This window comes from Callorhinchus milii, unplaced genomic scaffold, assembly GCF_018977255.1.
Source record: "Callorhinchus milii isolate IMCB2004 unplaced genomic scaffold, IMCB_Cmil_1.0 Scaffold22, whole genome shotgun sequence".
NCBI lineage: Eukaryota > Metazoa > Chordata > Chondrichthyes > Chimaeriformes > Callorhinchidae > Callorhinchus > Callorhinchus milii.
The window spans coordinates 6,680,956-6,697,451 of NW_024704763.1; positions in this window are offsets into that span (position 1 = coordinate 6,680,956).

The following is a 16,496-nucleotide window of genomic DNA, read 5'->3' on the forward strand; positions in this document are numbered from 1 at the left end:
ACTAAATATCGTCTCTGTTACAATTCTTCACATACTAATTGCGATTAATTTTCCTCTAAAAAAAAGTACTTATATTTTTATTATTACAGCAAGCATACTTTTTTTATAAACCCCTTAAATCAAAAAGTTGAAAAAGATCTCATTGGATTATTTAATGTATATAAGAAAGATAGATTTCTTGTGGATAAAGAGATTAAGGGATATGGGGATAAGGCGGGTAGGTGGAGTTAGAATAGATCAGCCATGATCTTATTGAATGGCGGGGCAGGCTAGAGGGGCTGAATGGCCTACTCCTGCTCCTAATTCTTATGTTCTTATGCACATTCCACAGCTCTGGTAAGCTTTCTGTTGCTTGTCTAGCTAGCACCACTCAACCCATTATGACTTTGGCTTGCAGAAAAATTCAAGATGGCGAAAGATTATGGAAATTTTTCTTAAATGCTATTTTAATTTGAAAATCAGTTCTGTTTAAGAGCTGAGAATCAGGGAACGAGCTCCAAGCAAAGGATTGGACATCAAGACACATGCCATCAATGGAATATGTGACAAACATTAGCCCTCCACACATTCGGTCCTTTCCTTTTGTTAAATGTGTGGAAAAAGAGATGCAGTGAGACAAGAGGCTGATCTGAAATAATTGAAATTTGTCAAATTCCAAGTTAATGAAGCCATTATATCCAGCTAATACTTTTTGTTAGTCGCCCCTTGAATTCAAACACTTAATGCACACACCTACACCCCTTCCTGCATTGACAGTTATTAACTTTGATTTCCTTTAGTTATTGGTTATGCAAAGAAATACTCAAAATCACAAACTGAGCTAAAACTTTGTCATGTTGACATTGCATTAAAGCAACAGCCAAGCTTTCAATGGCTAACACATTACACAAGGTCAAGTACAGTGAAGTTCTGCACCTCAAGAGTCTGTGGTTACTGGCCTGACTTCACACACGCAGGATTCATCTCTCTGAAACACACAGAGAAGTATGAAAGTGTGATATTTCCAAAAGGGAAGAGGAGGTTGAAGGTTTGATAAGAGCTTCTTAATAAGACCTGAAAAGTTCACAGTGTGAACGACTGGATCAAATGGATTGAAACCGCAGGTGATGTGAAGCAGAAGCCAGGCAGGGGTTGACCAAAGTCTGTGGTGACTACAAGGAATGTGTAGTCTTCAAAGACTTTTGCAAAGTCTTCTTGAGCTCACCAGGGACTCATCTCACTCAACACAAAATAGCTATTAGGATGGGAATTTCAGCATCAATATAACATATTACCAGAAAGGCAATTAAAATGTTTTTTCAGCAGATCTAAAGCAATAGATCTGGTTTATATTGAGCGCTCCTTCACAAGCCTCTTTTTGTAGAGGATCTGGCCCAGGCAATGTATGGATTGTGACGCTGGTCATATTGAGCACTTATTGACTTAAATACTATGCTAATATGTTCAGGGAATGTTTGAACGTGGTAATAAGGGGAGTTCATGTAATATAGATGAAAGATAAATATTCAATGTCAATCTAAAAAATTGTCGATTTTTCTTTCCTTGGCCTCTCTGAACACATTGTGCGCTCCCAAAAGAATGAACCCGTTAGGTTCAGCGCCTTGGGAAATCCTCGCGACGTGGAAGGCGCTCTACAAATGTAATTTTGTTGTTGTTGTTTTTGTTAAGTGCCAGGAAAGATGATTCTCTCTGACCTACAGCGAAATAATAAATGTAAAAATTATTCCCACAAAACATGCATTGCAGGCTTCCCCATGAGGACAGGGGATGGAGTGCCAACTGCACACCTAACTTTCACTTATACTCAGTGCTTCATGGGCTCATATACATATGCAACACTCTAACGTCTGTGCTCAACACCGCTAACAAAGCTGATTGCATTTCCTTGCATTTGATTGAATACTAGGTTGCATATCAAACACAGTTGACAAATCAAAAGAGGTTGTTCCAAACTTTTAAAAAATAACGGCCCCCTTTCTGCTTTCAAAACCCTTCAGGAGCTCTTTGAGACGTTATTCAAGTGAAAAGCGCTATATAGTTATGAGTTATTTTTGTTGATGAGGAAACATATGCAATATCCATGTCAACAAGTTACACTTATTTAGTACTTCTCATGTCTTGTACATCCCGCCACGGCTCTGTCCTCGCTTGCTTCCATTAAGGCCTATCTCAAAATCTTCCTCTTTGACCGCACATTCGGTCATCCTCCCACCTACACCCCCAGGACTCCAACCCTCAGCTCGGGTGCTTACCCTTCACTGTCCAGCACCTTGGGTCATCCTCCCAATGTGAAACATGCTCTTAAATGCATTTTGTTGTTGTTAGTATCTTGTAAATCCTGTCCTCCATAGGATATTGGTGTATTGGTGAGGATTCCGGATTGCAACATGTGGCTTGAACCCACAACTTTCTGAGTCAGAAGCGAGGGTACTACCAACAGAGCCAGGCTGACACCTGCGTTCTGATTCCCCACTTAAGAGTCCAGTGGGCCGGGTGTAACTTTACTCAGATGCAAGACAAGTTGGATTGGGATTGGTGATGCCAGTTGCTTGATATTCTCAGTTGGGTACAGCAGTTGGATAAGTAAACGACATGACCAGGATAGTTGCAGATTCTAGCCGGGGGCTCATGGACACTTAACAACAACAACAACAACAAGATTACATTTGTATAGCGCCTTTCACGATGGGAGGATGTCCCAAGGTGCTGGACAGAGTACAGCATTCCAGAGCTGAGGTCGGGGGGAGAAGGTAGGGGAGGGGAAGGGGGGTGGCGAATGGCATGGTCAAAGAGGAGGGTCTTGAGGCGGGACTTGAAGTAGGCTAAGGAGGGGGCGAGGTGGAGTGATTGGGAGATGGAATTCCAGAGGTTGGGGGCAGAGTGGCTGAAGGCTCTCCCGCCAATGGTTAAGCCTCCATGACTTTGTCAGTTCTTTGGCAAAGTCTTGGGCACTAGATATGAAGCTTTGAATTACAGAATTGATTCACTCGCTCTCTACCTGATTAATCATGAAGTGGAATAATTGCGTCCGAGGCTTTGAGCAAGTTAATCTCAGTCTCCGGGCTGAACGTGATGGGGTGGCAAAGAATGGTGTCTGGAGGGAAATAACACCAGAGACATTACAAAAAAAATGACACAGAGGAAGTTGATATTTTTTTTGATGAAGCACATCACTGTCAGGTATTTACATGAAATTCCAGTTACTCTGTTCCAAATGAAGATTGAAAAATGCCACCACGTTGGGAGTGTAAAGTATTGCAGCTTTAATGCGCTTTGTAAGTATAAATACAATATAACTCATCGTGCCTTGTTACATATGGCTCATTTTTCTTAAGTGCGAAAGGCCAAGAGCACTTGAGTTATGTGCACCTTTCTTGTAAATGAAGGATCGCCTGTGTTCAGTGTGACAAGGTGAGTTATTCTGTGATTATTTCTTAAAGTATTGGTGCAAGGGCATTGCCCCAACAGATGGTAAGATGCAGAATTTCAGGGTCTCCCTCACACAGTGAGTTCTGAATGAAACACTGGATGCTGTGAGGGTGGGGCGGGGGGGGGGAGAGAGGTCACGAGGTTTACTGCGGGAGACTGTCCCCAATAAATGCCAAAGAATAAGGCTCATATAGCTTGTGTCTCACCAGCAGCAATAGGGGAAAGCCAGAGGTGTGCCATTTGTGTGTGTCAGCTTGGCTGGAGTGGTAGCACTCTCGCCGCAGAGTCAGAAGGTTGAGGATTTAAGTTACACATTGGCACTTGAACTTACTAAGTTGACCCTCAAATGCAGTGCTGGAGTGTGTTGCATGGTCAGAGGTGCCGCCTTTCGGATGAGACAGGTAAAAGAGTTCAAATGCTTTCTGAATTTATATTTTTATTTGATGCTGAAATAAATGTTTCAAACTGTGCAATAAACAATCATGCAATACTCTGTTTCAGTGTGCAACATCAAGGGAACATATAAATGCTCGGAAATTGCCCCTTTGACCATGTTTTAGTCATCGTTCCCTTTCCTGCCACCCCTCAGCTGCACAACTCAGGTAAGTAGATAGATGTGTAAATTACTTTAAGATGTGCTCCCAACGTGAAAGGCGCTGTATGAATGTAAATTGTATGCGATGTACCTTCGGGTTTTGAGTCATGCATTGGGATTACAGTTGGAAAGTTTTGATCCCATTAACATTTCGAAACTTTGTCTCCTTCTACCTCGTAGCTAACTAGCTGATCGATTAGAAGGAAAAAAAAATCCATAAATATGATCTGAATTTATATTGTTGCCTGTCTTAATGTGTAATGATGGGTACTAAAAGAGAGGCCTGTGGACACTGCTTTATTTTTTCAAACAAGATTTATGTCAGCAATGAGTTTATAGCACATTTCACAGATGGAGTTAAAGTACAGGACTTAATATCTTCTTGTGAATTATTTTCATCATGGAACTCTTCTGCAGTAAGCTCAGTGCAACTATGAGCAGCTATACACAGGTTCTTTAGGTGTTGGGTTTATGGACTGTGTGCAGATTGAGGCAGATTCCACTCTCCCTGGGGCACCTGGTTTCACCCAGAGGGTAATTAATGGCCAGAACCGATTGCCAGGAAGAGTGATTGATGCCAGGACACTGGGTTTGTTTATAATAATAATCCTCACATTTGATATAGGGTCCTTATCGCATCATTGCGACGTCTCAAAGCGCTTCACACAATACAGTGTAAAGTGAATTAACCGTATTTTGAGGGCAAAACGCGACAGCCAATTGCACACAGCAGTCGTGGATTGAGTGAACAAATTTTTCTTGAGGGATTATTACCCAAGGAAAAGCGATCTATCTATTGACTAACAACCGGGTTCCTACTTACTGCTGGGTAAACAGAGGTGAGTGGAGTAAGGAAACCTGCCTAAGGTTTGCAGAGAATTGTGAAAAATTATTAAATCAGCCTCAATTTGGAAACCAGGTTAGTTTAAAGAGCTGCACAAAAAATAGGGGTTGAATTTAAGATTTTTTTCACAATTCTACACCATCTTAAATTTTAAAACACAGCAGTTAGATAGGCTTGGACTGAGTGTAATTTCAGGCCTGCTGTTGGGGCAGAGCAGAGAGTAGTTCACTCGGAATGCAATCGTGCTGTGACTGATCTCGGGAAGTGTTTAGTTTCCCACTAAATGGAAAGCAGTATTCCATTTCTAAGCATTCGACCCCGAGATAAAGTTAAAAAAAGAAACAGTAAACTTTATAAAACTTAGAATGAAGCACAAACAAGTCAAAATTGTCTTCTGCTTTCATGCCTGCAGAATTCAGTTCACTCTGTCTTTCTGTTCTTTTATGTTGCTTGGCTTTTAAAAACTCAGTCACTCATCAACTGTGGGTCATTGACTGGAGCAGACACAGTTGTACTTCCTAACAGTCTACGAATCGAGCTGTATATTCCTTTCAATAAAAAGAATTTCAATTCATCGCTAACTTTCCCCCTCACTGGTAGGAAGAAATTGGTGATGAAGGACTGTAAGCAAAACAAGGACACTATTCACAGTGGTGTCATCCTGCATCACTGGGGCTGTTAAATATCAATAGCTCCTTATCACTCATAAGAAGCAATGTTACTGCTGCAATGCAATAATAATAGTAATCATAATAATCCGTGCATGTGATATAGCATCTTATCACACCTTTGAGATGCCTGTAAGCATTTCACAGAATATATTGTAAAGTGAATTGCCTATGTGTTTTGGGGGAAAATTCGGCAGATAATTGTGCAAACAGTGCCCTACAAATAGTCATAGTGAGTGATCAAATTCTTTTTGAGGGATTATTACTCCTGTAAAGCGATCCGCTAATCGACTGACAACTGGGTTCCTACTTACTGCCAGGTAAACAGAGATGTGTGGAGTAAAGAAACTTGCCCAGGGTTTTGCCCTGCCCGGGAATCGATCCGGGTCCTCTTGCTTTCGAGGCGAGTGCTCTAACTACTGCCCTACAGACTCCACAGCAATCAACCAAAAGGCATTCAATTTCTTCAATGCATTGTATTTGGTTTATTACTGTGACAGCTACATTTTGTGCTGGTGTGAAAATCTCTGGGTAGCAGCAGACAAATGCATCTGTGATGTGAAGTGGCAATTTTCTCCAGGGAAATTCTCACCACCCCCTGCAGCATCGCAAAATGACAGCTCAGACCTGGGATCCCATCAGAGCTTAACTCTCGCATTTCTTGTGACATACAAGGGGGCAGAAGGAGATTCTCCGGCAAGACTATCGTTTACCCCAACCCCAATGGCATTCAGTGATTCTGCCATTGAACCCCTTTTTAGTCATCATTGTGAATTCTGCATCTTGACAGGATTCTAACAACATTTGCTTTTGAATTAATGCCTTTTCTATCAAAACATCTGACCAAGTAAATTCCTAATTGTGTAGACAAATGGGGGAACCAACTTGCGCACAGCAAAATCCTGCAAGCACCCACGGAGTGAGGGATTTATCTGGGGGATAGTTGGCCAGAGAAAACTCCCTTCTCTCTTCAAATAGTGTCACAGGATTTTTCACGTTCACCTGATCAGACAGATGGAATCCTGGTTTCATGCCTCAGCTGAAAGGCAGCACTTCCGACAAGCCCTGGCACTGGACTGGCATGTCAGCTTAGACCATGAGTTTGCGGTCCTGACGTGGGGCTTGAACCCACAACCTTCTGAATTAGGGGCGAGAGTGCTACTAACTGAGCCAGGCTGACGGGAATAGAAAGACTTTATGTGAGCTGTGAATTATGTCCTTACGTGAGAAATATTGGACTCTTAGTCTAGGAGACATGTTGGCCATCTATGTGTCCCTTCGGTATTCTTGCCTTGTGTAATCATTCATTCTAAAAGGCAGCCGATAGATGGCGCAATCCCAATGCTGTTTCACACTTATCTAACAACCTGTTTTTGTTTCTCTGACGCAGGTGAAATGCCAATTTCTACAGGAATGAAATTAAGCAAAAAAAATTGCAGAATAATATATATCACAAGAGACTCGGTGCAATTAGATCATACAGAAGTTTGCATTATGTATAGTTTAAATCTCCATCAGCTGTCACATTTGCATTGCCAACAATGGAAGGGATTTCAGATGGATTCCAGCAGTGGAATACCTTCCAAAAGGATACATTTAATTGAATACAATCCAATTAAGCAACCGCACAGCTTTCTACCTCTTGAGACCTGAATTCAAATGCAGGCCCAAAGTAAGTGATAAAGGACCATGCTCACTGATAGTTATTAAAGATTACAGGTAAAATGAGGAGCTGCATTCTGAGTCAAGTCCCCAGTGTGTAAAGTTCACAGTACAAATATTATACTAATTCAAGCGCTCAGAGTCCCTGATGGGTTTGTAGAGGGGGATTTGGTGCTACCTGATAATGGAATATTTTACAACAGTATCTGATGACAATACTAAGTGCTTTTGCATCTGTCATAGGTGGGTCAACAGCAATCCTCAGGCATCTCCTAACTTCTCTTGATACTTAAAATACCCTAATCCCTCATCTCTCATCTCAGAAGAGCATCTTCCTCCACAGTAGATCTGTGTGCACCTGTTCTTTGTAACTGGGTCTACACGTGCTCCCCCATCCCCTGCTATTGACTTATCGTCCACTCCACTCCCATCTCATCCTTGACCCATGGCAGATAGCATTCTGTGGGATGGCTCCAAGGGTAAATGAACCATTTGCTGCAGATACATTGGTGCTGACTTCACTGATAATAATAATAATAATAATAATCCTTGCATTTGATATAGCGCTTTTCACGTCGGGAGGACGTCCCAAAGCGCTTCACAGAACATACTGCAAAGTGAATTGACTGTATATTTGTGGGCGAACGCGGCAGCCAATTGCGCACAGCAATGTCCCACAAACAGTCGTAGATTGAAAATGACCAATTAATTATTGTTTTGGGTTTTTGAAGGGATTATTATTAGGCGTGTGGAGTAAGGAAACTTGCCCAAGGTTTCGCCCTGCCTGGAATTGAACTCAGGTCTCTCACTTGCAAAGCGAGTGCTCTAACCACTGAGCTACAGGACTCCAAATAATAATTTTGAAATGGGAGACAAACCAATGGAAATAACACAAGACATGATACTTCCAACATGTATCGCTGTTAAGTCAACAGAAGGCACCTGAAAACAGGGTTACGTTAGGTTTCTGGTCAATGGTCCCAAATGCATAGGCTCTCGACTGGAACAAAAGTTGGGGTTGCTGCAAATGTCTTTGCCCCAGTGAGCTATAGCGGTGGGGGGGGAAATCAGGCAGCACAGGGCTCTTGCTATCCACATGTTGGCAAATACAGCCAGGGTCAACATTGTTCTCACTTGTCCCACAGAAGAACATCCTCCTCTACCATAGATCTGTGGAAGCAAGTGAGGACAAAGCGCTCTGGGACACTACCCTGTGTGAGTGGCCCTATATAAATGCAAGTCGTTGTTGTTTTTGGCTCTGGCTATGTTGGCCAACATGTTGGATGGCTGTTTGTAGGATGTTGCTGCATGCTAATTGGCTGCGGCATTCTCTTACAAATACTCAGTCACTACCCGTCACAATAAAATCCTATGAAGCACTTTGAGGTGTCTCAACGGCGTGATAATAATACTACTACTATTACTAATAATAATCCTTGCACTTGATATAGTGCTTTCATGTCTTCTAGATTCTCAAAGCGCTTCACAGAATATACTGTAAAGTGTAATGACTGTATATTTGTGGGCAAAACGAGTCAACCAATTGCGCACAGCAGTGTCCCACAAACAGTTGAGGATTGAGTGACCAANTTTTTTAACCAACCAACCAGCCTGCCAGCCTGCCTGCCTGCCTACCTACCTACTATTATTATTATTTTGGATAAGGCTTTTTACACATGCGTCTTATATATAGATAAGACACTATATCAAATGCAAAGATGATTGTTGAATAGAATAGGCTCTCATTGGTGAAGAATGGCCTAGCAGAGGACTGAAAGGTCTAATGGTATCCAAGGAATCATCCACAGTATGAACGTGAACAAGCTCCTACACAGTCAGGGAAAAAAGAGACAAAATCATATGCATCATTTTCCCCTTTTTTAGAAGTAGATTTTCAAAAATAACTTTACACACGAGACAGAAGGGAATAGAAGGAGTGGAGGCTTGTGTGAAGTGTGAACACTAGCCAGGGACCCATTAGGCTAGATGGCCTGATTCTACGTTATACAGCCTATGTAATGTAATTCTCCACAATAAATGCTAGCTATACAAGCCTTTGACTATTATGAAATAATGCAGTCAGCCTGCGTTATATAGAGGAATCGCCTTCAAAGCATGGAATGAGATAATTAAGCTTGTCGACACTTTTACAAGCAAATCGATGTCCAGATAGTGATCCATCTGAGGTGTTGGCTGCTGAAGCTTTTGAGTGCCCAAGATAGATTATTGGAATTAAAACACAAATTCAGAAAAGATTTTAAACAGAAAAAGTTATTCACTTTTCGCCTATTTTTTTATTTAAAAATCCGAGAAGAGGGGCAACAAACGTACAGAAATGACTAAAATTATGGTGGTGATGGAGTTCTGGAAAATATTCCTTTGAATAAACACTGTGGAGATGGCATGCATTGTAGATGTCAAAATAAGATTGGAACTCGGGAGTTATGCTTCAATATGATTATGCGAAGATTTACGATGGTTTAACTCCCAAAGAAGCCTCTTTGTCTCTTTGAGGAAGAGTTTAATAAAGGCAGTGAGGAAGCCGAGATTTATATCAACTCGAGGCGAGCGACTGAAGTGATCCTCAAGCAGTTTGCTCGAAAGCTCTCCGGGAATAAATCCTCATTTGTTACATTAAGCTTTGCCCTCCAAACTCCTTGACCTTAAACTGCAACTGAATATGAAAGCTGAACTGATAAGTCAATGCACTGTTAGATGCTGGGATTATTGCAAGTGTGAATATTGTCAAGTTCAAAATAAGGTGATTTATTGGTTCATTTTAATATGCTTATAACTGTGACTGTAGCTATTGGGAAAACTTTGATATGATGAGTGGTATCTATCTGAAGTTACAATTTCGATGGGGATGGGGATTATAAGATTGATAAACCAATCATTTGTCACATAAGGGCCCCATCCTTCCAAATTCAAACATCACCAAACCAAAAACTTCACACACAACTGAAAGAAGAACTTGCTTTTATAGAATAGCTCGTAGATTAAAATGTCTCAAGGGCTGTTAGAGTAATTACTTTCAAGTGTAGTGACTATTTCTTTTGCAGGCAAGTTTTGTACACAGCAAATCCCCACAACCAACCGTGAGGTAAACAAGTAATTAGCATCACCGAATCTGTGAAGTCCACCTGAGAACAGGCAGTTGAGACCAAAGGATGGTACTTCTAATAGTGCAGTGCTCCCCCCCACCCCCTCAGCACTACACAGGAGTAACATTGCACACAATGAGATCAAGTCATGATGCAGGGCTTGAACCCACAACCTTCTAACCCAGGCGCAAGTGAGCGAAGCTGGCCTACATTGCCAAAGAGGTTGTTTTGGCAGTGATTTTAATTTATTTGAGGACCATCCACTAAGTGGATAGCTTGGCTCTCTGCTTTGGATCAAGAAGAGCAAATGTCTTGCGCTACTAAACCTGTTCAGCAGCCAGTCACATACACCAGCATGCATGATAACCATAGAACCATAGGCAACCTCACAGTACACATCACACCACTCTTTCTATTGGGTTCAAGTTGGGTGTCAGTCTGGCTCATTTGATGGTACTCTCACCTCTTTAGTCAGAAGATTGAGAGTTCAAGCCCCACGTTGGGACTTGGAACTTATATCTCCTAAGATGACACACCATTGCAGTGCTGGGGGTGTGCTACATTGTTGGAGGTGCTGTCCTTCAGACGAGATGTTAAAACGAGGCCCTGACTAGCTGTCCATGTAGACGTTAAATATCCCATGGCACTATTTGAGAAAGGGAACGGAGGTTCTCCGGTGTCCTGGCCAACAATCCCTCAAATAAAATGTGTGCAAATTGGTTGCCACATTTGCCCAGAAAACACATGGTCATTCTACTTTACAGTATATCCTGTGAAGCGCTTTGTGACGTCCTCACGACCTGAAAGTGCAATATCAAACCCGAGGATTATTTATTCATTCAAGTAAATGGGAGCTGATTCCCAGGATCAAGCAGACTGAGATACATCGAAGTACATGTGTTCTCATGGTTGAACCATACGGGACTCAGACGTAGGCTGAAATGGTATAAATATTCAATTTGTAATGAAGTGCATCTTATTTGTTTTCTTGCTTCCATTTATTTCACAGCATGGTGCAATCCCTAGTTCAGTGCTCTCCCATTTAATTACCTCCCCTTCTCCCCCTCATCCTTCGGGCAGAATTAAAGCTCGTGTCTTTGCACAGACATATCCATGGCTTCTGGTGATTTCCCTGAGGCCTTGTCTACATCTATTTGACCTAATTATATAATTAAACACCTGTTCTTACAATTCGCACCACTTTATTCACATTTCCTTTTGAAACGGGGCTGTTAGTTTCTCAAGTCAGTACTCTTGCTTCCCCTACACTCCCTTCTCTGAAGTATGAGTTGGTGAAAAGTTATTGCCCAGCACCCAATAAGCATATCGACCAGTCAGCCCAGAATTCATCCCTGGACAGTGTTGAGTCAGCAAACAGATCTTAGCTGTGGTGGCAATAGATTATATAATGATAATAATAAGGATTTAATATAAATAATAATAATTCTTGCATTTGTTATACTGACTTATCACGTCATTGACGCGTCTCAAAGCACTTCACAGAATATACTGTTAAGTGAATTGGCTGCAGTGAATTGACTCTATATTTTTTGGCCAAAAGCATCAGGCAATTGCGCACAGCAGCGTCCCTCAACGAGTCTTGGATTCAGTGACCAAATTATTATTATTATTATTTATTGTTTTTTTTAAAAGGGATTATTACCCCCAGAAAGCGATCCGCCAGTCAACTGCCAACCGAGTTCCTACTTACTGCTGGGTAGATAGTTGTGTTTGGAGTAAGGAATCTTGCCTAAGTTTCCATCCCAAGAATTGAACCTGGGTCCTCTCACTTGCAAGGCAAATGCTCTAACTAATGTGCTGCAGGACTCCACATGGTTATCAATTAGCTTGATATGCTAGAGTTAGGGGGATGGGGAAGAAAAATTCAACCACATTGTTACTCCAACAATACTCCTTCCATTTCATATAGCACCGTTCATGTCAGGAGGATATCTCAACACACTTCACAGGATATTATTATAAAGTGTAGTGACTGTGTATTTGTAGGAGAATTTGGCAGCCAATTTGTGCACAGCGATGTCCCACAAACAGCCACGGAATGAATGGCTAATTCTATCTCGGGATTGTTGGCCTAGACTCTGGGGAAAAACTCCCCTTCTCTTTTCAAGCAGCGTTAAGGGATCTTTATTGCCCACCCAAACAGGCAGACAGGACCTCGGTTTGATGTCGCATCAGAAGGGCATGACCTCCGAACATCAGCACTCCCCAAGCACTGCATTGAAGTGTCAGCTCAGGCTGTGAGCTCAAAGTCCCTGACATGGAGATTAAACCCATAACCTTGGTCTCAGAAACAAAAGGGCTGCTCAAAAGAGAATGTGTGTGAGTACATACGTAGCTATCAGATGAAAGCAAGATTAGGGTCGACTGAACCTTTTCTCTCTCCCTTCGCCAACAATCACATAGCCTACATATAGACATCAACCACAACTACATACAGACTCACACCAGACAGGGGTGCCCTGTGCCTCTGAAACCATACATCGAGTGTCTATAACAGACTGAGAGAAATCAATACTTTCAAACGCTCCTTTTGAATGTTTTCCGCTCTGCCGTCTTAATGTGTTCTGCATCTTCGAGCTTGAGTTAATCATAACTCTTTCATACTGAGTTTTGTGCGCTTCCTGGCCTGTTAGGTTCTTAAATGCAAGCATGTTAATTGCAGCCTGTAGCTTCCACAGCTGTTAAGTCTGGTTCAAACCCTGCCTCACACTTTGGCGTGGGGTGATGTTAATTTCTATTTTTGAAGTCCAATAATTAAAGCTGCAGCTCTCCCCTTTCACTTAAAGCTATATTCCTTTCATGTGAAACTTTCAGCCAAGTTGCTTTCTGTTTGTTTCTTGCCCGTCTTATCGTATTGCATGCTCCAGGGACAGCCAATTAAAAATGCCTCACTCGAGAAACTCTCGGTTCTGTGTTAACAACTTGTCAAATACCTCCTTGATTTGGAGGGCCTTAAAAGGTCTCTCCCATCTGGTTCATCAGTCATCTTTCATCATTAATTTTATACATATCCATATACATTATTAATTTAATAGAATTTTAATTTGTAACAGTGTAGTCTATGAGCTATTCTCGTGGTCACAGGAACACTCTCCTGCTTGAGATATGGCCTTTCAGTAGCTTTCTGACTAGCACATCAGGCAATACTTTGTAATTCTCTACGATTAGGTTCTGTTCACAGCATTTCCCTATGGCTCAGTTGGGTAGCTATCTCGCCTCTGAATCAGAAGGTTGTGGGTTCAAATCCCACGTCGGGACTTTAACTCACATAGTCCAAGGTGACACTCCAATGCAGTACTGGGGGTGGGGTGTTGCATTGCCTGAGGTGCCAACCTTCAGATGAGACGTTAAACCGAGTTCCTGTCTGCCAGTTTTGGTGGATGGTTAAAGATTCCACGCACCACACGGAAGAGAAAGGAGCTTTTCCCGGTGTCATGGCCAACATTCCCTCAGATAACATTGATCATTCACTTCCTGGCTGTTTGTGGGACATTGCTGTGCACAAATTGGATGCTGCGTTGGACTACAAAATATAGCCACTACACTTCACAGTAAAATTCTGTGAGGCGTTTTGAGACGTCTCCATGATATCAAGGTGTTAAATCAAAAATGCAAGGATTATAACATTGATATTATTTACTAGTAGATTTTTAAGGGTTTTGTTTTCATAAAGACAAAAGTACACCACCTAACCAGCGGGTAATAAATCTGACTGCAATCATAGTGTGTTTACAATGGGAAATGAAGTGATCTTTGTCAAAGGCATTACAATGAGCAGCAAGAGATTGTCAGCCCTTCAGTCTCCTGTGTTCATATCAAAAAGGTAGTCAGTCCAGGAAGCATGTACACTATAAGTGTTGGTCACTTCCTTCATTTAAAATAATTATCCTTGCAATTGATACAGAGCCTTTCACATCAGGAGGATGTCTCAAAGTGCTTCAAAGGATTTACTGTAAAGTGTAGTGACTATGTATTTGTACAAAAATGTTGTGGCAGTGAATTTAATAATACAACGGGATCTTAAAGTTCCCTTTAAACAGGCAGACGTAACCTCGGATTCACATCTCATCCGGAGGATGGCATCACTGACAATGCAAAGCTGCCCAGCATTGCATTGGAGTGTCAGCCTGGACTGTGAGCTTAAAGTCCCAACATGGAGCCTGAACCCACAACCTCTGACTCGGAGGGGAGAGTGCTACAGGATGAGCCAGGCTGACACACAACCAGCTCCGACTTGTGCAGAAAAGACTGGTGTAGTTTCTATCCTTGTTATTCTCTCGATAACAAGGGTAGAAAGAACCTTGTTATTCTCTCGGGCCGAGTTAGTTAAGATGACATGCTTGTACCGGGTGAGGGAATATCCTGCTTCCTCCGAGCTCGGATGAAATCAGAATGAGGGAGCATTACTTGTTCACGTTAGGGAAGTCACAGAATTAGTGACCTCTACATTTTAAATTATTTTTGCCCATCTCTCCACAGGGTAGCAAATTCCCTCCAGCATAGCTAAGAAAGAAGCTCTCGTCTTATGTGAAGTGGAGCAAGAAGGAACACACGATTTCTTCCAGGTAGAATAATCGAGGCAAGGGGCTGGGGAATACTGGATGACCTCTATGAAACCCAGTCTTTTTTTTTTGCTGATTAAATTCCCCGCTTCTTCCTCAGTTCAGCTATGCTGGGTTGAGACCCCAGGATAGGCACTGCAATGCGAGTATGGAAGCTTGATTGAAAACTGCTCAGCGTTCTACATTGGTGGGGAGAAAATCCACCAAGGTCAGTATCGCCTCTATATGCAACAAGAACTTGCATTTATACGCACCCCTCATGCAAGGCAGTGTCCCAGAGCGCTTCTTGGGGTTTGTATAGTGATCGTGAGTGTCCAGAATTTTTGTATCCTTTTTTTAAAAAAAAAGAAACTATGGAAAAGCGACTTCGAATTTAAGAATAAATTCAACAAGGTGCCAAATTCTGGATGCTGTAAAATAATTAATAGTGAACTTAGACCCTGGTAGGAACTTCTAGAGTTCTAAAGCGTGTTAGAATCCACATCAGCATAGAGAGTGGGTCTATTGAACTCATTGTCCCTTCCTCGCCAATGGGTATGAGCGTCAGGTGCATTTATGGCAGTCAGTAACTTTCAGTGGTGAAGATTTGGAGGTGAGAGCGAGAATGGAGTCCTGTAGCTCAGTGGTTTCAGCACTCCCCTCGCAAGCAAAAGATCCGGGTTCGATTCCCAGCAGAGCGAAACACAGGGCAAGTTTCATACTCCTCACACCTCTGTTTACTTAGCAGTAAGTAGGAACCCGGTTGTTAGGTGCTTTTCTGAGGTTAATAAAGTCTTAAAAAAAAATGATAAATTGGTCACTCAATCCACGACTGTTTGTGGTACACTGCTGTGCACAGTTGGCTGCCGCATTTTGGCCACAAAATATACAGTCACTACACTTGACAGTGGACCTGTGAAGCTCTTTAAGACATGTCGACAACGTGATAATCAAATGCAAGGGTTATTATTAATGGCCAGTACTTCAAGTGACCGGCTATTTGTTCACTAACGTGGCAGTGTGAAAGCTTATCAGTTCCTGGCATCTACCTCAAGCAAAAAAAAAGTTCTAAAATAAAGTTGTAGAGATTTGGTGCTCCTTACTTGCACCGACATTAAGTTGATGATTCAGAGCATCCCTGGCTGTGATAACATCTGTTATAAAATCTGCTGTGTATGTCATAGCATCACAGATCTTGGTGTCCTCTAAATGTAGTTGAACAAATGACACAAACTAGGCTTGGCTGAACTGGCAACTCTATGTTCAGTATTTAAATAACACAACCAAGGGATCAAACAACTGAAGGACTAAGGTAATCATAATTGAATATGTGACGGGGCAACAGAGGATTGTGAGCAACATAACACAGTTTACATCTATTTAGTACGTTTCATGTCAGGAGGACATTTCAGTGCACTGCTGGCTGGCTATCTGAGTCAAGGGGTGGGAGCCAAGGTGAAAGCACAGTCAAAGAGGTACATCTTGAGGAAAGTTAGATCTTGGTAAAACTCAAGTATAATTCACGATCAGCTCTTTCTACGCAAACTCCTGAGAAATACTTTTCAACATACCTATCCAATTCTCTTTAAATGTCAAAATAGCAATCCTTGCGATTGGTAGTGTTTGAACATT